The sequence below is a fragment of the Xenopus laevis genome, chromosome 8L (genome assembly GCF_017654675.1).
Source record: "Xenopus laevis strain J_2021 chromosome 8L, Xenopus_laevis_v10.1, whole genome shotgun sequence".
Lineage (NCBI taxonomy): Eukaryota > Metazoa > Chordata > Amphibia > Anura > Pipidae > Xenopus > Xenopus laevis.
This window is the reverse complement of record NC_054385.1, coordinates 69915180-69941108: the sequence shown is the minus strand read 5'-3', so window position 1 is coordinate 69941108 and position 25929 is coordinate 69915180. Positions and strand designations below refer to the sequence as shown.

At 39.4% G+C, this 25929-nt stretch overlaps 1 protein-coding gene across 1 annotated transcript in view; it reads left to right on the top strand.

Annotated features, from left to right (window-relative positions):
* The first annotated feature begins 4698 nt into the window (after positions 1–4698).
* Positions 4699–25929, top strand: part of LOC108698619 (numb-like protein) — a 51667-nt gene continuing 30436 nt past the window's right edge. The window contains exon 1 of the mRNA XM_018230238.2: positions 4699–5195. The gene's annotated coding sequence lies outside the window, so the exon portion shown is untranslated. The remainder of the gene's footprint in view (positions 5196–25929) is intronic.

Genomic DNA, 25929 nt, shown 5'->3' with positions numbered 1-25929 from the left:
CAGAGGAACTGTGCCACAATAAGGTTCCTGGCATTCTGGTGTGGATCAGGTACAAAAGAGGCCCTTCTTTGCAGTTTGTCTAAAGGGGAGTCAGTGCTGTCAGCTATTTCAGCAGACTCCTAAGAGGTGAGTCATAGTAACGCACCCAATCATGAATATGGCATGTCCTTAGTGTGCTCTCTGGCATTCATTCTCTGCGGCCTGGAATGTCTTTTAACCGGTATGGATTCACATGGTCAGCTCAGTATAAATTGTGCCAATGTAGCACTTAACCCCACCATGGAGTTAGGCTCCCTCCCCTAAGAACCACGTCTTCCTGTCTCTATTTACCCAAAACACTAGAGTTTCTATGCTACAGTGTGTATCAAAAATACCCCACGGGCAAAAGCCATAGAATGACACTCGGCTGGACTGCATTTACCTCAGTCTGGAGAAACCAGTCGCATCCTGAGAAGAGCAGGATACATTATCCAATAGGGAGGGAATGAGAACCGGTAGTTTTATTTGTGTAAAATGCAGTGCTGTAAAATGCCAAAAGGAAATTTGATTTTGGCCTCCCCCTGACTCAGTAACCATAAGTATATGTATACACTGCCATTGATAAATCAGCAGTCTGTCAGAAAAGGTTGTAAGATGTTCTTTGAAGAACTAATACTTTTTCACGGAGGCTGAGGGTTTTTTATGTTTAGGGAGGCTAATTACAACCATTTTCTATATAAATGCCTTCATAGTATCACAGAACTAAAGTACCAGTTCCATGTATAATGCCTCTAGTATACATGACAGTGTCATACTTTGCTGGTGGGATCTTGGAAAATAGTCTAGTGAACCCTGGTGATCAAGGGATCCGCCATCCCATTTCAGTTCCCCGGAACAGAGAATATGGTATATAAATGCAGTGCCAGCTTCAGGTATAATGGGTTCATTTGGTCCACGGCAGGAATGGGGGGGCCTCTGTGGCTGGGGTGGTGGGTTAAATGAAGTGAAATGTTATGTATAATACCTAGAGCACATGGCAGGATAAATGCAGTGGCAATTTTATGTATATATATCCCAAACCACCGGACAGGATAAAGGCAGTACCTGTTTAATTTAAAATTCATCCTAGAATTTATGGCAGGATAAATACAGTGCTAGCTCCATGCATAATGCCCACAAAACAGATATACATAGTTACATAGTTACATAGTTAACTTGGGTTGAAAAAAGACAAAGTCCATCAAGTTCAACCCCTCCAAATGAAAACCCAGCTTCCATAAACACACCCCTCCCTACTTTTAATTAAATTCTATATACCCATACCTATACTAACTATAGAGCTTAGTATCACAATAGACTTTGATATTATGTCTGTCCAAAAAATCATCCAAGCCATTCTTAAAGGCATTAACTGAATCAGCCATCACAACATCACCCGGCAGTGCATTCCACAACCTCACTGTCCTGACTGTGAAGAACAACCTACGTTGCTTCAAATGAAAGTTCATATTTTTCTAGTAAACCGCAAAGTGCATAGTAGTAAAATTCAGTGCCAGTTTTATATACAGTATAATACCTCTAGGAACACCATGCAGGATAAAGAAAGTGCCATTTTTTTCCTAAAGTCTTTAGTAGTCAATGGACTGAAATGCCCAGCATCCTCAGCCACCCAATAAGTGGTATAATACAGCTATTGGTGTATTACGGTTTATTTAAAAGTCAATTTACTTTTGTAAAAAAAAATACTCCAGCCTTCCTATATTTTCACCTTTCTCCCCTATTAATAAAATTGGTATGAAGAACTATTCTTTCAGCCAGGCCAGCAAAATACTGACCAGATGGCAACCCTATTTAAACGAATGTTTCAGATTGTTTCACATACATCAGTGTTTCTTAAATTATAGTATCAGCTCTGTGACCCAAAATTTGGTTTAGTTATGAGCCTCATTTTATTTATTTTCTGTTGTAGGAAAAGATTTCACATTATAGGTGGGATTATGGAAACCCTGTAATACTGCATTTTCCCTGTCAAATTTAAACTTTGTTGTTTGAGTTACCCCCTACTGTACAAATCGAGATAAAAAAATACATTATTACTCAGAACATTTCCATGATATGCTTTACTTTATGGATTTAGCTGCAATCATTTCCAGAACGGGTATTCTTGATCGGGATTGACACCAGGAGCAAATAGTCTAATTTATCTGGATCTGTAAGCAGTCTAATTGCTACATTAGATTTAATATGCACATGGGTGATGACCTCATGGTTTGTTGTTTTCATTTTTAATATGGAAAAATCTTCATATCCTCTGCTTCATTATTCTCACTGACAGATTGGGGAAGCACTGTATGCTTTTCGTCTCCATTAATGATATTATAAACTAAAGTTGCATTGATTTCTAAGTCTGGTATTTCAGACTCTTTCCCTATCAATGTAATTTTAAAAAGCTTCACTATATACATATTGCCTATTTTGTTCCTGCTAAGTCTAAAGGCCACCCAGCATTCTGTTGATAACCTGTGCATAAAATGGGCAAAAGGAAAAGGACTGTGGGCAGGTTTGGAAACAGTGACTTTGGAAACCCCTGCAAGGGAGGGGTGAGTGGTGGCAAGATTCATATGATCCTGCAGTATAAAATTTTCGAATGCAGATAAAATTGCAATATGAAGGGGCCCCCTGGTCAGTCCCACCTATTCCACATGCCATGCTTAGGCTAAGGAGACATGGAGCGTTGGCACCACTCAGTAACATAACTAGAGGGGGTGGGCTGATCCAATCGTGATCAGAATGGAGGCCATACGGGCGGTCGGATTGAGGGACTGCATCAACGAACAAGCTGCGATCCGACAGGAGCCCTGCCCAATCAACATCTGGCCAACTTTCGGCCAGATATCAATCAGGAAAACCCATCAGAGGGCCCCACACACGGGCCAATATGATGCCGACTCGGTCTGTCGGCAGCTTTTATCGGCCTGTGTATGGGGGCCTTTATTCTGATTAAATGAATGCTTTTTCCTTGCATAGGTCTCTGCAATCTATCTGGCCCTAAAATGTACACATTGCCTGATGTGAAATATTTGGTACTTGTTGAAAAATTTGATGGGTGGTGATTATACCAACTGGTTTATTTTCTCATCAGCTGCTTAGCCTGCCTGGGCCACACACTGATCTATTTATATAGTTAATAAAGTACCCCTATTGTAAAATATAAGGATATTATGTCACGGAGGAGCAGGGCCGGAACTAAGGGTAGGCAGAGTAGGCACGTGCCTAGGGTGCAAAGCTCGGAGGGCGCCAGGCACGTACCTCCTCTGTCGCCTACCCCAAGTCCGGTTCTCTTCTCTGGCCGACTCAATGTAGTTGTCGCGATATGTGCGCAAATTCGCGCATGTGCAGAAGCGCAAATTCGCGCATGCGCAGAAGGGCGCCTGCCCAGCATGGCCCGGCACTGCCGAGGAGTTCTATGACCATATAAAAGCACGAGGCCAGGGTAACTTTTAATATCCTCAAATTTTCCAACAAGGCGTACTTTATTTATTATAACACACAAGTTTTAAGAGTCATGTACAAAAATGACATCACCACTCACCGTTTATAACTGATGACATCAATAGTCACCATTTATAAAGATAAAATTTACAGGATATGCATGGCTCTTGTGTATTATATGTATATATGTTCACAGCAGCTGCATGTTCAGAATAATCTACCCATGACCTGGTCAACATAGTGCCCAAACAAGTCCTCTTTTATAACAACAAACACTGAGGACGGCTCTATATACTATACCTGTTTTGGTGCACAGCTTTATCAACCCTACTGAGGCAATTTTGTGTTTGTACATGTCAGAAAATAAGGGGAACTACACCCAAAATCTGTTGTTTGTTTGCCTATAAATATATGTCGTTTTCAGTTGCATTTACAAATATTTATTTCTTTGCTTGGAGGATTTTCCCTTCAATGCATGAAATTGCCCCTCCAGTACCACGATACAAAGAAGTATTTTTTATTCAGCATCTTCACACTGTGAGTGAGTGAGTGAGTGTGCAAGGATTGCAGCCATTCCTGATCAGGAGAAAGCCAACGTGAAAGGAGAAGCGGCTGAACTGTGAATTGATTTTAACCCTTGCTTTGCCAGTTTAAGGGACTGTTCTGTAACCAGCCATTATTCTGCCAGTACACTGGAGGGAGAAAAGAGAAAGTGACAGTTGTATCTGTGAGACTGTGTGGTTTTGAAGGAACGGGGAGCGTTTGAGTTGTTCCCACAGCACCCAGATGTGTCTCCCTGCTTGCTACAGCCACCATCTGAGTGTTGTGCCAGGGAAGGGATTACACATTTTGCTCCTCCACCTGTAAGGATTGTAAGTAGGTCTGACAGCATTGCTTTCACACCTCCAGCTGACACCCAGGACCATATGGGCTGCTGGGACCTTGCACACACTCCCTCCAGCCATTGGTAGGAATGAACTCCCAGCAGGCTGCACTCTGCAATGTTTCCCCATCTCCCTGGCTGGTCTGGAATATAAGATGCCAGTCTGTAAGTCCCCCAGTCATCCTCTCATGTCTCCTGGCTGGTTCCTCTTCCTGTGCCTGGCTCTCATGGCAGGACTCAGACTGGCCTCCTGATGATTGGCTGGAAAATCCCTAACTTCCTGCTCCATGAAATATTAACTAGTTATTCTGTGAACTGTTATGTGTAGCACAGAGGACTGCATTACCCAGCAGTCTTACAGGTACAAAACATCAAGAGTGCTAGACTTAAATACATTGAATTTCCTGTCCCTGGAAGAGAACTGTATTTAGGAAAGAATCCATTAAATCAGAGAAATTTGTAACAGAAGGAAAGAATTTTGGAGCAGAGCAAGCGGGTGGGCAATAGGGGGACAGGCGGGGTTAAAAGAAAGGAATCTGCATTTCATAAGGGCGTCGGCCAATCAAATTGCACCAGGGCGTGGTTATGGTGATTGGAGCTTTCGCAGGGAGCATGCGTCCATGAGCGGGTAACAAAGCAGATTGGCAGTCACATTATTTGCTGCTAGCCACTAGATCAGGGCACATCGGCTGGAAAGCTTTGAAGCTGGATTGTGCTATCTGACATCGTCGCAGGCTCTGAGTGACGCGCGCAGTCGCTGGCTGCTGCACATACAAAATCGTGGAATTTGACATCACATCGGCTCTGTGACTGTGCGTGTCCTTCATCTGCCCAGAGAGCCGTAAGTACATGCATTTCCCTGGGAACGTTTGGCATCCTGTGTTCGACAGGCTGGGCCAATAGATTGAATGAATCAGGGAGGCATTTCATGTGAATGTAGAGGAAGGAGAAGGCTGGGTGGTCCGGGGCAGTTGCTGCAAAGCAAACGGTGTTCTGGCATGTCACCAGCTGACTGTCCCACTGGGTCCAACATTGGGTGCCAGGAGATCCCCAGCTGTGACACACGTCCCTTCTCTGAGCACAATGCCGGCCACTTCATTTCATGCTAAACCTGTGGTTTCCTTCCAGCTCCCAGCAAGGGTATCAGAGGATGCTGGGGGCTGTAGTTCCAAAGGTTGGATGGTCAGGACATTAACCCTTTGTTAGACAGAGCGCAGCACTTCACTCCCCATGCAGAATCCAGAGCAACTGCCGAAGTGTCTGCTTCTGGGATTTTATGGCATTTGCTTGAGTCACAGAAATTACACTTTTCCTTTCTGCCTTGGCTGTGCCTGTGTACATGCTGACTAACAGCTTTCTCTCTCTGCTACATACCTCTTTCACTGCTCTGTGCATATAAACTGTGTGCATCTCTATCCTCACCATGCAGACACCTTCCTAATATCCATGTGCACACCCACACAGATTCCATTCACACTATACCTCTGCCAGTGTACACACCCACACAGACGTGTCTCACTGTGCAAATCCACGTACATAGCTCATCCATGTGATTACACACCAAAGTGAATTTCACCAATACACATCATTCACTTTGTACCCATATACTCCACCCATTATATGTACCCACATGGGTTTTATCAACATGTGTATCCCCTAGCATACACACCCACAAACACACCTATATGTATAGAAGTCAGACAAGCAACATTTATATTTTGGAGGTATCTACCCCCTCCTTAAGCATATATATATATATATATATATATATATATATATATATATATATATATATATATATATCACAAAGGATCCGCACTAACAGGTCTTATATAAATATTAAAAAAAATGTTATTGTTGTATGCGAGACTCGCATACAACAATAAAAAAAATTTTTATATTTATATAAGACCTGTGAGTGCGGATCCTTTGTGCTAGTTACGTTTTAAATTTTTGATACTGCACCCAGGCAACTGTAACTTTTATTTGTGAGTGCTGGCTATCTCGTGGACTATATATATATATTATATATATATATATATATATATATATATATATATATATATATATATATATATATATATATATATATATATAATACACAAAAACCATGAATATCTTGTAAATTATATCCTTATAAATGGTGAGTTCTGATGTAATTTCTGTCAAATGACTCACTGAAACGTGTGTATCATAATAAATAAAGTACCCCCAGTTGCAAAATATGAGGATATTAGAAGTTACCTCGGAGTTTACCTGTATAATATGGTCATGAAACTCCTTCACAGATTTACTCTCCATGTGGATGCACACACTCACCCAAATCTCATCTCTCAGTGTACTCAACCAGACATATTAATCTCACATATACATCCTCTAATTAAGACAACTGGCAGATTTCATTTAGTATCATGCAGTGTACATATTCAGGTGACTCACATGCAATGTACATTGGTACAAACACATACAATTAACTTGTCAGCATTAGGGAGGGTGTACTGTAGCAATGTCTGGTCCATCAGGCCACTCCCAGGCAGATATTATCAAGATAAATCATATAATGTGCATAACCAAGCTGGTTAGCTTCACATTTACATCTTCCAGTGAACACGTGTAGCCGTATCAGTTTCAGCTATACAGTCTCGTAAAGATCAGGTTATTTTTAATACACACACCCCAGTGAAAACTCCCAGCTGAAATGCTTCCATTCCAAGTGTATATTTCATTAAGTACATATATGCACTGCAGCCTCATCCCCAGTGTGCAGTCCAAGACACATTGCTTCATCATCACATTATTTTGTGTACATACACAGCAACATTATTTTCCAAACATACATCCAAGTGTGCACTGCCGGACACTCCACTCCTACCTGTTGTGTTTTATACAAAGCTGAATTACTTGCACATATAAATGTGCAGGAAAGTTTATAGAGATATTTGTCACACCATGTCATTTAAATAGATCATTATCTCATTTTACACTCAAATTAACGCAGTGATGTGTTATTTGGGGTCCTGTGGTTGCTGAGGCAGCTATTTGATGCCAAAACAATGCTTGTTGCTTGTGAATATCAACCAGAATACACACTCAGATGGGTTGCTTTCTTTTTTTTTCTTCACAGGTAGGACTGGCAACTTTTGGCACAGCTAGCAAGGGAATGAATTGGCCTTTAAGCCAGCAACACTGGCCCAGAATGTGGCCAACCCATTAAGTACAATAGTTTAGTACTGTAAACACTAATGATTTAGCCCCCCAGTGCCCCCATTTTTAAGCCCTGACCTTAATATCTCCCTATATATACACATATAGGCAAATTAATTGCATCTCCCAGTTACACACCCATGCAAACAATTTACAATGTTTCACAATTTAAATGGGCACATGGAGCTTTTCCTTAGGATACATTTCCCATTGTACACTGGCAGACTTCCTGTAATGTGTACACAGCTAAGGAAATGCTTACTCCTCCTCTGAATTGTATATGTATTTGCTTTTAACAGTATGGTTTCTTAGATTCTCTGAAAGAATGCTAATTTAGCCTTTTTTTTCAAAGGTTACAGTTTTAGATGCACCCACATTACAAAAGAAAGTTTACCCCATATGTAATGATTGATGCAGTGTTTGCCCGGGTGCAGTAACCAATTGCAACTAATAAGATGTTTGTTTTCAGTTCAGTTACAGTTGACCAGTACATATAAGTGACCTGGAGAAAACTGTGCATCTTTTCCTATATAATAAAGTTGAAGTGTCTCTGCATCCAGTCCCTGTGTCCGTGGGATTGCGCTACTGCGCATGTGCCCCACGGACCGTCTAGCGCCCGTTAATTTAACGGGCTTAATGTCTAGTAATATATAACACCTCAAACTTAAGATTTAAAAAAAATAGTTGTGTATCCAACACTTAACTAACTACCTACAGTCAAGTTACCTAGAGTGTCCAACCATAATAACTCATAGTGTGGCTCATCACTTAGAATTTTCTCATGTAAATAACTACCAGTTAGTCTCATCCAGGCCCCTAGGTATACCTCTACTGTACCCATATACATAACTGTTATTGTGTCCATTCACTTCACCTAAAGTACTTTACTCAAACACTTCAGAATATCCACTCATCTAGACTTTTCCTATAAAGATACTTTACAATGCGCTCACTCACCAATATTTGCATATAAATATATCACATCACAGTGTTCCCCACACCAAAAAGATTACAAAAATACACAGTGCCAAGTAACCACAGATATAGCTCATAGTTTACCCAATCTCACAAAATTCCTTTGTTTAAATCTATTTGTGTATCAACATATGTATACAAACAAGTCTCACCCATATGAATCTCTAATATTGTTCCCAAGCACCCAGAATTTATCCTTATACACCTTTTCCAAGGTATTTCATAGCTCACTAATGTATCTATATCCAGTATCTATATCAGAAATAGTTAACCTCCCTATAAAAGAAAATCGTCTAGTTCAACCACTGCCCATCCCCCTCCAAATATACAAATCTCCCACAGTGCAGAGTCCTGTGACTACATAAAGACACAAGGCCATAATCCATAGATAAAGTACAGGGTACTTTATTTCATTTATTACACAAGTTTTGGTCAGTCATATTTTACAAGTGGTATTGCTAGACACCAATTAAACAATAACATCACTGAGCATTGTTTATATAGGGAACTATATAGCACAATATGAGAATATTAGAAGTCACAATGGATTTCCATAACCATATAAAGGCCATAAAAGAGGTTTTGTGCTTTTAATCAGCTCATGAAACTAAAAAGAGTTTTTTTAACATTGTCACATTTTACAACAGGGGTAAATTTATTTTTGTTTTTTTTCATAATGCACTTCAGCGAGTCGTCATGTATGACAGCACTTAGAATTTATTGTATTTGGTGACTGGTATCATAAAACACATAAGGATATACTTTACAGCTAAATCATGGCTTCTTTGTGTTATATAGTGAATAATATGCCTTCAACATTATAAATATAAGGATATTATAAGTCAAAGAGGAGCACAAGGCTGAGTACTTATATACAGGTCATGGAATTCCTAGGTAACTTCTAATATCCTCATATTTTACAACAGGGGATACATTGTTTATTATAATACACAAGTTTTATGTGACAAAAATAACATCACTAAGCACTGGTTATAAAGATATCATTTACAGGATATTCTTGTGTATTTTAAAGATATACTGGTTATTTGTGTGTTTGCGTGTAACATGACATTTTTTGCTTTAGTGTAACATATAGGGGCAGGTCGTAGTTGAAGGTCGAAGTAGCCAATTCGATGGTCGAAGTAGCCAAAAAAAACATTCGAAAATCAAACTATTTTTCCTCTATTCCTTCACTCGAACTTAGTGAATGGGCCCCATAATGTAGATGCACGCATACAGAGATTTTATTTGTTTGTACATCTGCCGGATCAGGGTGATATGGCAATTTTTCATAATACATCTGGTGTATGTACATTATTTGATGTACATGTAGGGTGGCATGTTAGTGTGGCTTGAGTGTATTCAGCCCCTGTACTGCCTTTCTTCTACACTCTAGCAGAACCAGTCCAAAGCTTTCAGTGCACAAAATTGTTCCAATACATCCACCCACTGAGTTGTTAACCAAAAGAAAACACACATTTTCCAGTGCTCCCACCCAATCAGTTCATAACATTATGCACTTAAAATGCTGCAGAGTTCTCAGTTACTAGTCCTGAATAATATTTACATTGCAGTCTTTAAGTACACTTTCCTACCCATACCAGAGCCATGTTCATTCATAGATCTCCCTGTGCAGCAAGTTCATAGGAACATTCCAGTGCACTCATATACACAGAAATCTGCCACAGGTTATACTACTAGACCAGTGCTGTCCAATTTCTGTGGTACCAAGCGCCGCAATTTTTCTGGCCTGCATGGTGGAGGGCCGATAATTGATGTCAGTGTTGACTACTCCCAGTTTTTAAACCACATCCACTTTTAACCACACCCATGTTACCACAAGAACTTTTAAGACCATGTCCACATTAAAGCTGGCCATACACGAAGAGATCCGCTCGTCTGGCAACATCACCAAATGAGCAGATCTTTTACCAATATGCCCACCAATGGCATGGCTATATCGGGGCAATCCGAACATTCGGCCCTAGGGCCAAACCATCAGATTACAATGAGGAGCAATGGGCTTCGAAGGGTCACTTCGACAGAATAATGAAAACTTCCCAATGAATATCATTGCCGAATTGATCTATCGGCAGCTTTATCTGCCTGTGTATGGCCACCTTTATGGTGGTAGCACATCATAAAACCAAATGGTTGGTGCTCACTGCAGGGATATCACTCATCACTCATATGTGATAAATTTAAGTGATATTAAAACATACCCTTGAATCCATATGCCTCCTCCCCTATGGATAACACCCAAACCCCACACAAGGGTGGATCGGGGGCCAGTTGGACAGCTCTGTACTAGACGATTGAATTTAGCCCATAGGCTACACTGAACCATTAACATTTCTAAGATCTCCTCTTCAGATCCAGTACACTTGACTACACAATTCCCTGCAATGTCATAGCCAACAAGAGAGTGCCTGTAATCCTTATTTTGTATATGTCCTGCTGTGAAAAATCAAATATAGGTCTGTCATATATATGGGATATTGAATACTTTCCAGAAAATCTCAAAACCTGTAAAAAGTACAACGGTTACCATGCACACTTTCCTCGCCTTCTTTCACACAATCTCAGGTGCTGGTTTTACACACACACACAAACCCACCCCAGTGAATATATAATAGTTAAATTTTTTGCCAATTGACGTCAACGTTATAAAAACTTCCTGGACACAAATGTTGCAGTTAAACACACCTCAGTGTTAAATGTATGGCCCTAAATACTGTTTATATTCCACCTCATAAACAATATTGAAAATACACACACACAAACAGGATTTTTCAGAATGCATAGACTGATTAGATGCTCTTGGAACACTGTTTTATATGAGACACAAATCTTATATACCTGACTACAAATGATTTTGTTTATGGAAGCATTGTACTGCATCCAAAATCCATCATCCACAATCGCTGCGCAGGAATGATACACACATGAGTGTTCTCACCTACCCTTGCCCACGCAGTAATCAGCTGTATACAATTACAGACACAGGACAGAAACATAATCCTTACACACAAGAGGCAAGCAGACTAGGCAGCCTTAATCTTCCTCTGCCCATTGCTGTGCTTTAAAGTCTTCTAGCCTCAGTTTATATTCAGCATTCTTATCTGTAGCCAGAATGGAAGCCTCCTCTCTCTTGTCTTCCCAAAGCTAGTGTGTACTTCCAGCCTAGTCTTAGCATTCTGCTGCATTTGCTGCAGCAACCATGTATTTATAATGTGCCAATTTGTTCTGCAGCACTGTACAATAAATGGGTGTGTATACAACATACAGATGACATACAAAATAAGAGGGCCTGGCTCCAGAGAGTGAGATATATATATATATATATTCCCTTGTGTTATCTTAAACCAGGAGGCATGTGTTTGCTCTCCTGTCTCCCCCAGGCTAGAGTTTGTGTGTGTTTCTGGCCTGTGTTCACCATTCATTCACTTCAAGTAAACTCAGAAGTCTCTGCTCTCCTGTCACCCTGAGGCTAGAGCATGTATGTTTCTGGACTGTGAGTTTTTTCCCTTGCTATAGCTAAGTATTTCCCCTTCAGAAGCTTGAACTAAAATCAAGCATCTGATTTTTGTTTTCCACAGGCAAACTAGTGTGTCCATTTCCAGATTATAACTGAAGAAACCACTCAGCTAGAGTGGAAGTCTGTGCTCATTCTTCTTTTCTAGACCAGTATACCTGTACTTGTTTCCAGTTTGTTTTATTTATTATGTGCTATTAATCAAGTTATCACCACACTTAGTCCTTTTGCAGAGATTGTTCATATTAAATAGGATGTTATACATCTTTTTGATATTCTGAATACAGCAGCATCGTGTCAATTTGCAGATATACACAGAAACAATGGGGAGTCCTTGTAATGTAACTGCTACAGTGACATAATATAGATATGCTAACCTGCATTGATACAAACAGTATTATACTGAACATAGCAGAGGCTTTGACAAGCCATGAGAACCTTTAGGACAGAAAAATCGGTGTTAGAAGTAATTATTGCTTAATTATTTTTTAATTCTGTCATATTAGCTATAAGAGGGTGGAATAACCAGTGAGTGAATGCTGACATGGATGGCCAGGGAAATAGCTATTTTTTTGGTATGCTATATGAAAAGAGTTGAACTGAAAAAAAGTGTTTGGAAGGCAAACTTACCCTTTAATTCTGTTCTAAACAGACATGATGGGGGTTGGGAATATATGATTATTCTCAATTCCAGTAATACAAATGGCTATTTCCATGGATCAATAGTCTTTTGTGTTTTAGCTCTGCACAGATATCCATTCCACCTCCTTTGCTGATATTTTAAATGACTTGTCTCTGAACATGCACACACAATACCTGTGAGGATTTACAGACAGATGACATGGCATAAATGGGTCAAGGTATAGGTACAGAGCAGAAAGCATTCTGGATGCTTGAGTCGGAAAACGGAATTTGATTGGCCAGCATTTTAATGGTGTCAGAGGCTTGCTGCAAGGAAATATACTAAGCAGAAATCTGCCATAATATAATTGATGTCCCTGGTGTGTTTCCTTGTTGAAGAGCATTATAGGACATATTTAAATTCACACATCTAAAACATTTGTGTATGTGGGGGGTATCATTAAGAGGAATAACATTGTCTTTAATTTGCATATAAATGTGTGGGCAGTAATTAAAAAAGAGCCGGACATATTAATTTAAGGAGCTACTGGTAAGGAATTTGTACATTTATACATAAAGCAATAAGATATATATGTAAAGTAAAATAGAAGCCATTGCTGACAGGCTTCTGGGATTTTGGCCATCTTTATGTCTGCATGCCATGAATTACTTGCAGCAGTGAAAATGCCTCTCCGTTTATTGCATGCAAATAAATCACAATTCTAATGGTACTGGCAAAGCTGTCGTCTCTTCAGTGTCACCCCAATTAGAAACACTGCTTGGAACAGCAATTATCTAAAGCCGATTGAAGTATATAAGTGGGTTGGGCATGTACTTGTAGAGATGACGGCTGGCTGTGAACCTGATGGCACATGTCGCCTATGGATAACGGCTGTGTTCCCTAGCAGTACATGCTAGGAATTGCAATGAATTGCTTCTCGTTTCCTATAATGGGGACCACTGCCATTTGCCAGCATCTTTTTATTATCTATTCATCTTTCTGATTATCCTTTCAAAACCATGGATCTAGGAAGTTAGTGTTAAAATTGGCCTTCTTGCTGGGCCCCATTGTATTTGGTTTTTGGCAGCCAATGCTATTCCCATTATTTTACTACAGAAAAGGAAAGGTTCCACAAATGCTTCATGTGCAACAGCTTTCAGTATCCTAATCAATCAACTGGCATATCTTAATTTAAAAGGTGGCCATACAAGATAAAATCCGCTCGTTTGTCAAGGTCGCCAAACGAGAAAATCTTAACCCAATGTGCCCACGAAAGGCAGGGCGATATCGGGTTAATCCAATCATTCAGCCCTAGGGCCAAACGATCGGATTACAACTATGGAAATGGGTGCTGACATGACGAGGACAGTTTCGATCGCCAAATAAATCAAACCTGCTTGATCGATATCTGCCAGATTTTTGGCCTGATATAGTTCGGGGAGACCAATCGGAACACCCCATACACAGGCAGATAAACTGCCGAATTGGTCTACAGGACCGATATCGGCAGCTTTAATCTTCCCATGTATGGCCACCTTTACCTGTTAATATCTTCGGAAATAAATGATCTGGCATGACATATCAGCTAAAACTGGCTTGTGTGACTTGTCCCATTTGGATCAGTCTTCAGCAGTCATTAAGTTAGCTGCTAGGCACTCGGGGGCTAGTTATTTACTCAGTATGGCCCTGTATGATGTAGTGCGCACAGGTAAGGAACAAGTATTGCAAAGCTAGCATAGTACATGGGCACCTGTTGGCTGCTGATATTCCCATATGTAAAGGCTGAAAGTGAATTAGATGTTCTTTAACCTACTCCTTGCACTTGCAAACATCTATTAACAATAGGCACGCCAGTCTTTCCCCAGCAACAAGTCATTGTCCCCAGGGAAATGCTGCCTACAGTGTTTACAGGTTCCTCAGCTGATTGCTCTTATGGCTGGAGCAGTTGGTGGCCCAGGAAAGCATTTTCAGCAACTGTCCTTTGTCATTTAAATGGCCCTAAATGCATTGCCACTGCTTCTGTTTCATGCTTATCTATGTTTATTGCATTGAAACATGCCACTCAGTGCTTGCTCAATGCTGTGAACCTGACCTTTGTATTAATTGCAGTTTTTCAATTGTTTTTTCTTACCACTGGATCAATTCTTTCTCTTCTGTATTCAGTAAATACTGCATTTTTTTCTGTTGAATCACTTTTAAAAGTAATTATATTTTATTTTTAAACATAGCCTTGTATAAAACCCAGTTTTATTTTTTATGGTCAAAATGGAACATTTTGAAATTCCCTTTGCATAGCTTGCCCATTAAAGTGGACCTGTCACCCAGACACAAAAATCTGTATAATAAAAGTCCTTTTCAAATTAAACATGAAATCCAATTTCTTTTTTTTATTAAAGCATTCATAACTGTTGTAAGCTCATTTAAAAATCTCAGCTGTCAATCAAATATTGTCTGCCCATCCTCTATGCCAGTGGCATAGAGGCAGGGCAGACAAGTACTTTTACTTTCCATTCAGCACTTACTAGATGTCACTGCTCTCCCCACATTCCCCTGTTCTCTTTACCATTTAATTGTGTAACCAGGGCATGGGGATGGATAGGTTCTTCATTCTGGTGCACAAACAAGATTCTGAGATGATACAAGGCTTGTCTTAATAGTAGTGTCCACAAAATGGCTGCTGCCTGCTTGCTATAATTATGAAATCCCAGACTGAAGGAAACAAGATTCAAATAATTTATATGGTGTAATTAAAGTTCATTTTGCTTGACTAATGTGATAAAATAGGATTTTGAATATTTTTTTTGGGTGACGGGTCCCCTTTAATGTTCTAACCAATGTATGCATGGAGCAAAAAGTCAACGGTATTATTCAAATGGTTTGTTTATATAGCAATAACATGGAGAGCTGTACAGAGATTATACATCTTTCACATCAGTCCCTGCCCCAAGGGAGTTTACAATCTAAGGCTGGGGCCGGACGGTGTCAAAATCAGCCTGCTTGAATCTGCAGGTCGATTTCAGCCCCTCACTGCTAGAAGTATTCTCTTCTCTGTTTGCATCCAGAAGCCTTGTGTTGGCTCCAGTGCAAACACACTTGGAGGATTCTGGTGAAAGAAACGCAAGACTTTGCATTTTGGAAATCAGGGAGCCCAGAGGAAGCCCACGTTTAGGTCACATGAGGCACAGCCTCAGCTCCTCAACACATGCGGAGAAATCACTAATGTACTCCCTCCCCTGCACTGATAGGCACAGTGTTGGCCACTGTGCAGACACACTGAGCGGATAATGATGACAAAATGCATTTTCTTACTATTCGCTGCAAAAAAAACGAGGGCACGAGCAGGTCATAATTTTTTTTTGTTGAACATTGGTGTCTGCTCCTATGGGTACAGTCCCACGTGGCAGAGTTCATTCACCTGCTTTGAAGCCACTGGAATCAACATTCAAGGGGTTGGTGAGCATCATGATGGATAAATAGCATAATTTAAGCTCCTATTATGGTGACCTTACTACAACTCATAACAAGGTTAGTTTCAGGTACATCCAGCATAATAAATAAGCATTCCATAACTTCTCCTGCTCCCCAATTCATTCTGAGAAGGGTCACCATCAGAAACCAGTTTTAAATGGCAATGGAAGCTTGCACCACGTTTAACACTTTTTAACATTACACTGCCCATTTGTGCCCACCATGAACTCACACCATGAACATAGATGGGCCTCCTAGTGTCAGGGAACCCAGCACTTAATGGGATAATTTATCTCTAAATAAATTATGTCAGTTTAAGGAAAACAATGTAATGGCTAGTTATGGATTAAGATGTTTTGCATGGATTTTCTGGCTTATTCAAGACACGCAAAACATTTTGAAAGTTTGTATGTGTGTGTATGTGGTATGTTTTGCCTATTGTTTTAATTGCAACACAAAAAAAACACAATTTGTTTTGGTGCATTTCATATGATGTATGTCCATGTATGTATGTCTATGTCTTCTGGCGACTTCGGAAAACGAAGCGACGCGCGTGCTTTAGCGCAGGTGACTTTTCATTATAGCGGATGGGAAGACACACGGAGGCAGTTCGGGGAGATTGTCGCCCAGAAGAAGAGGGCGACAAAGTCTCCCCGAATCTCCTCGTGTGAACTAACCCTAACTGTATTTGCTTCAGAAGTGCCTCTACAGGTTATGTAAATAAGCTTCTGTGTAATCAGTGGAGGCTATAGGGTACATGTTTATATAGCTAGATAACAAATAAATTATGCAGAACACAGTGATTTTAAATCTTACACAAATAAAGATAAACAAGGTTCAAATGCTTTTCATAGAAAGAAAACTTTTCTCATATAAAACAGGACATTTGCTTCCAATAAATAGTTTGATGTGAACTTTAAAGGGGTAGTTCACCTTGAAAGTAGTATTGTGTACTATTCTAATCAAATATTATTTATTTTAAATATTTAGCATTTGTTTAGCAGCTCCACAGCTTGAAATTTGCCCTCACTACCAGGCACTGGGTTGAATGGAAGCTGTGAATAGGAATAGGAGAGAGCCTGAATAGAAAGCTAAATAATAAAATGGAGCAATAACAGTAACATTTAGCCTTAAAAAAGCAGTCGATTTTGGCTGTAGAGTCAGAGAGAAGAAGGCAATAATAATAGAATATAAGAAGGCAAATAATTAAAAATCCATAAAAGTAAATTGATGAGTTTCTAAGAAACATTCTGTCACATACTAAAAGTTAAATTAATCAAAATTACCACTTTTAATGTAGAAAACGTTATGGTTGTGGGTAGAGGCCCAAAAGCTAAAATCATATTGCTGATGGTTTCTCATTAGTGCCCTAAAGTTTATATTCACTTAGATGTGGATGGAGAAATTTTGTTTAATAAATGATTCTTTTGATTTCCAGTGTTTTGTAGGGCGATAACTCTTTTTCCAAATTATTCACACACTGTACAAGTATATGTAGATTCACTTGAGTATTGTTGGAGTATTCTAAAAAAAAAAAAAAACATATAGCATGTAAGCATACATTATAAGAGAAAACCTGGACAATTTTTCTTGTGAAGTCATGGCCATTTTTCATGGGATTCTTGACCGCACATTTTATGTGTTACTGCCTGAAGCACCTGTGCCCTTTGCCTTACATACACCTGACTAGTTAAAAGTTTGGTGCAGGTTAATCTTTGCACATTTATTGCTGCTACCAGGAAATAGAAACCCCAAGTAACAGTAAATACTGTAGGGTGGGTGAGTTAGGAACTTTTAAAGCTCTAGGCCTGACCAATTCACCAATTTTTTGTTGCTTTTTTTTAATGATATGATTATTATTTAATAGTATCTCATAATTATGTTTTATGATGCCTAGATTAAGTTATATTTAATTGCCTGTTTATTATTGTGCTGAAACACCTTCCATATTGCACATGTATTGTACAGGTATGGGACCTGTTATCCAGAATGCTCGGGACCTGGGGTTTTCCGGATAACGGATCTTTCCGTAATTTGGGTCTTCATGCCTTATGTCTACTAGAAATTAATTTAAACATTAAATAAACCCAATAGGCTGGTTTTGCTTCCAAAAAGGATTAATTATATCTTAGTTGGGATGATGTACAAGCTACGGTTTTATTATTACAGAGAAAAAAGAAATCATTTTTAAAAATTTGGATTATTTGGATAAAGTGGAGTCTATGGGAGACAGCCATTCCGTAATTCGGAGCTTTCTGGATATCGGGTTTCCGGATAAGGGATCCTATACCTGTATATATTGGTATTAGGGATGCACAGAAAAATACAAATTCCTCATTCTCATTGTAGGTCTAGCAGTGATGAAAAGTGCCCACAGTATTTTTTTAGGTAGATGGGTATATCTGTTCAAAAAACTATGATACAGAGGTTGAGATGCACCAAATACAGAATTTTAGGAATTGGCTGGATACCACAAAAGATCAAAAGTCGACCACAAAAAATTGTGCAAATCCCAAATTCAAATCCTAATTTGTATATACTAATTAGCAAAATCACCAGAATATTAAAAATCGGCAACATCTGGTAAAATGTTTTTAAAAAGTCTTGTGATTACATGTTTAGGCCAAGGTTTGGCCAGGTTTGAATTCTGCAAAAAGGCTTGGATTCTGCTTGAATCCTGAAATAATTTATCCAGGTTCTAAAGATTATTTATGGCTCTTATGTATTACAGGTTTTGTAAATACCATTATTGTTTCACGTCCACAAAAATTAACCAATCTCCTAGCCATATTTAAAGTATATGATATGTTGGGATGTATGTCACATATCTCTTTGTGGAACCACAATAGGGACCCTGCCACCATCCTTCCACGTGATGAAAATGTCATCTATGTAGCACCACCAGACCACACAATGGGCTTTGAACGATGCAAGACGATATAAAACTCCCGAATCTGGTCTATCATCCAAGATTTGATTTTTCACCAACCAATCTCTTTCATTCTTGCTATACACTAGTCAGAATCTCATTGCTGATGTCTGGGAGAGGTTTTTCTTTTATGAAATCTGTATCATGCTTACACGCATACTAATTATTTCCTCTCCTATTATTTCTGCCTCCCATAGTTATCATATCTGTATTAATAAGGTTTGGCCATTATTCCCCTGGCTGAAGAGATTAGCTACTGTACAAATTTCCCTTAGCGTCATAGGGACCACACAATCCTTCTGTTATTTATCAGAATTTGCTGCTCTGTTGAAAGCGTGACTCATCATGAAGTGACTGAACCTGGGGGGAGGTTGATATCTGGGAAGATGGAGAGGGAGGAATTGAATGTCGTTCTCATTCTTGGCACTCTTGACTGCTGAAAGCATGAAACATGGTATTAACGCTCTACTTCAGTTTTTCTTTATATAATAATAATGATTATTATTATTAATAACACCTAAATCATAGTGACATATAAAGTGACAGCATATTTTGCAGCATACCACAAGTCACAATGATAACCTGTAAACCTATAAGTAATTGAAAGGGGAATTTCATATTCAAATAAACTTTTAGTATGATGTAGAGTAGATAATAAGAGAAGTTACCTGTAGTATTATTTTTTCTATACAAATATGGGACTTGTTATCCAGAATGCTCGGGACCTGGAGTTTTCTGGATAACGCATCTTTCCATAATTTGGATTTTCATACCTTAAGTCTGCTAGAAAATCATGTAAACATTAAATAAACCCAATAGGCTGGTTTTGCTTCCAATAAGGATTAATTATATTTTAAGTTGAATCAAGTACAAGGTACTGTTTAATTATTACAGGGAAAAGGGAAATCATTTTTACAAATTTTGATTATTTGGATAAAGTCTATGGGAGACGGCCACCCCATAATTCAGAGCTTTCTGTATAACTGGTTTCCGGATAACGGATCCCATACCTGTATCATATTTTTTTATTTAACTTTCTATATACATATTTGAGATCTGACTTGTATGTGTGGATTTAGCAGTAATCTTAAAGTATCTTTGTCTGTTTAGCTATATTGTTTCTATTGCTAATGCCTGTGTGGCCCTGTGCTAATGAATCCTCTTGTTAAAATTGTTTCAATATTCTTTTCTGCAGTGTAGATAAAATCCTTTGAGTTCGAATGCACTTTTTCCACAGGCAGCATCTCTGACAGGTCTATAACTGGGTTTCATTAAACATTTCCTATCAGTGCTATATTTTCCTGCTTATTTCGCCCTTCACATTCTGGAACCAAAATAGCAATTTTCCTGAGCAAAGAAGAAGGATGAGGAGGAGTCTAACATAATGGTGGTATGAATCACTTTGTGTGTAGATGTTCAGGTTATGAGGTTGTAATAACAAGTTAGACGAGTAAGCATTAGCCACTGTAATTTCCTAGTCTGACAATAAATAATTAGAACAGGGATTAAAAGAATAGTGTGGAGATAAGTATAAGCTTTGGATAGCAAGTAGCAAATGCAACCACTGAATGCCATAAGGAAAGGAAGGGGACAGGCTGAAGTTTTGGCCCCTTTCACATAATTATGCAACAACATTGGGTTGGGCCAGTTTAATTTCTGAATTAGGCTGGGAATGTTTCCCATTGTTTGCCGTTTATAGCTGCTGGCCAGAAATGATTCACATAGAGCAATATGGCCACTAAAAATCCATTTACAAGATTACTTTGAAAATGTTGGATTTTTTATCCATGGACTGAAGAGTGCTTCAGTGTGCATACTCAATTAAAGTAACCTGCATTTAATTAAGGTGTCTTTAATGTGAATTTGCATTACTTTGCACCATCTGTGCATTTGTTAGTTCTTTGCCTGTCTTCCGGATAACAGCAAAAGAAACGTATGTGACAGGGTGAGAATTACGGGGCTGATGTGTTTGGCCATCCAGCTGTGTTTATTCCTGCTTGTGTATTCTGCATATTGTCATTTCTTGCCTTTGTTGCTGCTGTGCTTATGCTATTCACCCATTGTTTTTAAACAATGTTGTCATACATAATTGGTTTTATAACATTCCCTAAGCTTCACATATGGTTTTATTTTGCATACGGTTTTGTTGTTCCAGGTTGGGAACTCTTAAATTAGTAATTCAGTATACCATTTTACTCTTGCCCTCTGCAACAGGGATGTTACTAGTCCCATATCTAGCATTTTGTGGCTGTCCTGTGGAGAATGAAACAGTAGGGAGGTCTGAAATGGTTCAGCTCCCAGCATGCAATTCTCATCAGTGGGAGGAACTGAAGTTTAAGATCACTGATTACTGGAGTCTTTTAGCTTGTTCAAAATAAACATGGAAAAACAAAACTCGTCATTCTTAAGGTGGTCATACACGGGCCGATAAAACCTGCTGACAGTCCGAGTCAGCAGCTTATTAGCCCGTGTATGAGGCCCCCGACGGGCTTCCCCGATTGAGATCTGCCCGAAAGTCGGGTAGATCTTGATCGGATGGGACAAAAAATCCCGTCGGATCGCAGCCGCAACTGTTCGCTGATGCGGTCCCGTGATCCGACCGCCCGTTCACATTTGTTAGGATCAGATCGTTGGGCCCTAGGACCCACATTCGGATCAGCCCGATAATGCCCACCTCAAGGTGGGCATATCGGAGAGAGATCCGCTTGTTTGGCGACATCGCCAAACGAGCGGATATCTCTGTGTATGGGCACCTTTAGTTTAGCAACTGAATGGAGGCTAATATCTCAGCTTGTTTCTCCATTCAGGGGCGTAACTACAGAGGATACAGACCCTGTGGCTGCAGGGGGCCCAAGAGGTATAGGGGGACTGGGCCGTTGGGACACCGTGTAAAAACCCAGTGGGCCCCGGGACTCATGAGCCCCCTCCGGCCCAGACCTGCTCCTCCCGATTGCCCCATACATAAATAAACCTGTGAGTAGTATTCATGAATGCGCGTGTATCGCACCATAACAGCGAGCCAAGGAATCAGAGGTTGTGAGGGGGCCCCAGGGGACTGCGAGGAGGTTGCTTCATTTGCAGCACCGGTGGGCCCCCAAGGCTCCAGTCCACCTGAGGGGACCCTACAAGGGCCTTATTCATATAGAATTTCAATAAATATTGGTAAAACAGGTCAACCTCTAGACATTTTGGGGGCCTGAAAAATAATTTGCTGTGGGGCCCAGTCATATCTAGTTATGCCAGTGTCTCTATTATTTTGTTATTATTGTGCCCAGTTAATCCCTTCTTTTCCTTTCCATTTTAGAGTGCTTTATTTTGCTTTGACTTGACTCGGTTGCTTAGATTTTTGGGATGAGCTATTTAAACTTTAAAGTCAGCCACAGCTTTGCTTCCCGGCCTGGTGATTCCAGTAATGAAGTTTTATTCACTGCCAGTCAGCATCCCTGAGATTGACCCTCTTCTCCCACCCCAAATGCTCTCTGACTCACTTGGTGTCTGTGCGCCTCAGGCACTGTGAAATGACACAGACTCACCTCTCTTTGGCTGTTCCATCTGCAGATCTAGCTGCCTGTTGCTCAGACTTAAGAAAATAAATGCATGGCTTTGTGGGGAGAGGACATTCATTTCCCTTAGTGATGCAACCAGACTGTGGTTACAGACTTAGCAATTTGACCAATTGACTTGTACTCTCACTTTGGTTACACACACAGAGCAACACAGCAGACTGAGATGAATTGTTTCTGTATTAAAATACCCAAGCCCTAGCTTGTGTATGAACTGCGGGATTCATGCACAAAGCTTTGCTATATATAATTATTAAGATAATTACTTATAATGTACTATTTTAAACTACACCATTATTGTAACTCCACATAGCTCCTTGTTCTGTATTTTAGCTGGCCAAACACATACTGATAAAACTGTGCATGTGGCCCCTTGTATGTTATCCAACTACTGTCTGGTCAGATAGAGTACCATGTCGCACTATGGGGCACATTTACTAAGCTCGAGTGAAGGATTCGAATATAAAAAACTTTTCGAAGGTTTCTTTTGGGTACTTCGACCATCGAATAGGCTACTTCAACCTTCGACTACGACTTCGACTTTGATTCGAACGATTCAAAGTAAAAATCGTTCAACCATTTGACCATTTGATTGTCGAAGTACTGTCTCTTTAAAATAAACTTCGACTACATACTTCGCCACTTTAAACCTACCAAGCTACAATGTTAGCCTATGGGGACCTTTCCCATAAGTTTTCTAAGCTATTTCTGATCGAAGAAAAATCATTCGATTGATGGATTAAAATCCTTCGAATCATTCGTTTGATTTTTACTTTGATCGATCGACCAAAGTATTTGCGGTAAATCCTTCGACTTTGAAGTCGAAGGATTTTACTTCGATGGTCGAATATCGAGGGTTAATTAACCTTCGATATTCGACCCTTAGTAAATGTGCCCCTATGTGTTGTCTTGCAGGTGCAACTATTGACTGCTTAGCTCTCTCTATACCTCACCTCTGATCTCATTTTCTTGCTTCTGGTAGATGGTAAGGTCTAAAAACCACAAAATGCATATTTACTGGGTTCCTGTAAATTCTGCTTTCAGTCTTCTGTCTAACTAAATAATGTACACTATCGAGTCAGGTGGAATACTCTCCAGTGCTCACCTGGTATAGTTAGTATTCCAAATGTAGTTTCAAAAAACTGGCTGGGGATAATTATAGTAAAGGAATTGAGATGAAAATCTAAGTATGTTTGGTTTTGAAAAAATGGGAAAAGGACCGATGATCTGTGGATCTCCAGGGGCTGGTATACTGTGTGTCTTGAAGAGTATGTTAGGAATACTGTGAATTTCTATATGTCTGAGCAGAGTGAGAGCAGGTGGCATCCCGAGAGGGTAAGCTGGCTCAGATTTATACATTTGAAGTAAAGAAGTACTTTACCATTTTCATTCAGCTCCAATTATTGTGATGCAGAATAATAAGCTCCAGGGAGTGTCCTGTTTGTGTTATATGACAGCTGTACACTGAAAGTAAAACTAAAGCATAAAGTGACTTTACTTACTAAGAGCCTTCAGGAACCTGTAAAATATAACCTTGTAAATGGGGCTTTGTGTTCATTTGTTGTAATTGGTATTTACTGGTGTCACATGACTCATTGAAATGTGTGTATTATAAGGCTCCTGTTACACTTAAAGATTACGTCTAGATTCTTTATATATTACAGGAGGCACATCAATTTTTAGGCTTGTGTCACTGGTGGAAAAAATGCAAATTCTGCCCCTTATTTTTGAGCACTGTAAAGAGTTTAATCTGTTTTTCACTGCACATAATGGGGCAGATTTGGGGCACTTTTGAGCATTTTATGACAAAAATCCACCCATGATGCATAGTCACAGGCTGATGTCAACACATATAGGGGGTAGGGGACAAAATCTGCATTTTCTCCTCTGGCATTATACAGCAGGTGTAGAAAACCTGTTCTTTAACATACCTCCTGTTGCAAAATATTAGAAGTAATCTTGAAGATCCATACAATCGGTGGTGAATTATTTCTTAAATAATATATGGATTTGTGCCATTCAGCTGGAACTTTTTATATAACTTCTAGTTGTGGGACAGGTAATTGATTCTATAATGGTTTATAACAGAGCAATTGGCCTTAACTGTTCCTTTGGGGGTAGTGGTTCCCAAACTGTGGGGCTGTTCACCAAATTGGGGATGTGGGAAAATTGGAAAAATGATGAAGTACGCACCTTGAAGGGCTCTTAGGGAAAGTGCCTGTCTGTTGTCCTAGATAGATGGATAGAGCGGAAAATCCGACAACCTCAGTTTTAATGTATATATTGTTGACTATTTTTTGCTTTCTTGTTACTTTAATATAGTGTTGAGATATCTGTTGCGGAGTCCATTAAATTAATGAGAATAAATGGCCAACTAAAAATAGACAAAGGGTGATTACTTTTCTCTTTACCAGTGCCAGACACATAAAACATTTCTGAATATTTCAGTAATTTTTGCCCAAATAAATATTTCCACTTATAGGTACAAGATTGTTTTATATAAAGGTGAATTTTATTTGGTTCATAACATACAATAAAATAGCATTGGTTTGTCACCAGTTAAGTATCAAAAATACGTTTATAAAGTCAGTTTGTTACCGTATAAACTTCATAGCTCAAAGAAACATTTTACATTTACTGAGTAGGAGGGTGAGTATGAGTAATGGCCCAGGTTCTCTATATTCACCAGGGACTCTAAATTTTGTGGAATTTAGGTAGCTTTGGCTTTGTGGGTGATTTTAACCAATGCAATCATGTTGTTAACTAGTTTATTCCAGGAATCCCTTGTCGAAGGAAGACCCAACAACCAGTGCATGAACACAGGTTTTTGTCATAAGATAGACTCTTACTTTTGTATGGTTGGTGCTAACAAGAAGAGGTCTAGAATAGGTATGAGAAATTTTTATGGTAAGCAGATGAAACCCTGTGAATAAGAACATCATACCCCTGTATTAACAGTTGGAGGAATGTACCCAATTGCTAATTACATATTTATTATAGGCAATGTCTGCTTGTGTGTAGTTTTCTTTTCTAGCATTGACACTTCTATAGTTCTCTGAACATGTTTAGCAAAACAGACCCATTAGAAAGGCCTGACCTTTTTTTGATACATAAGCAGATTTGTGCAAATGTAGTGACAGACCCTTGGTTTAACTCTGTCATACTAAGCATACTTAGCTGGCCATTACTGAACTAGCATTTCCAATTGTGCTTATTGGTGATAGGAGACACACATGCACACACAGATGTTGAATTCATGGTGAAATTATATAAACTGGG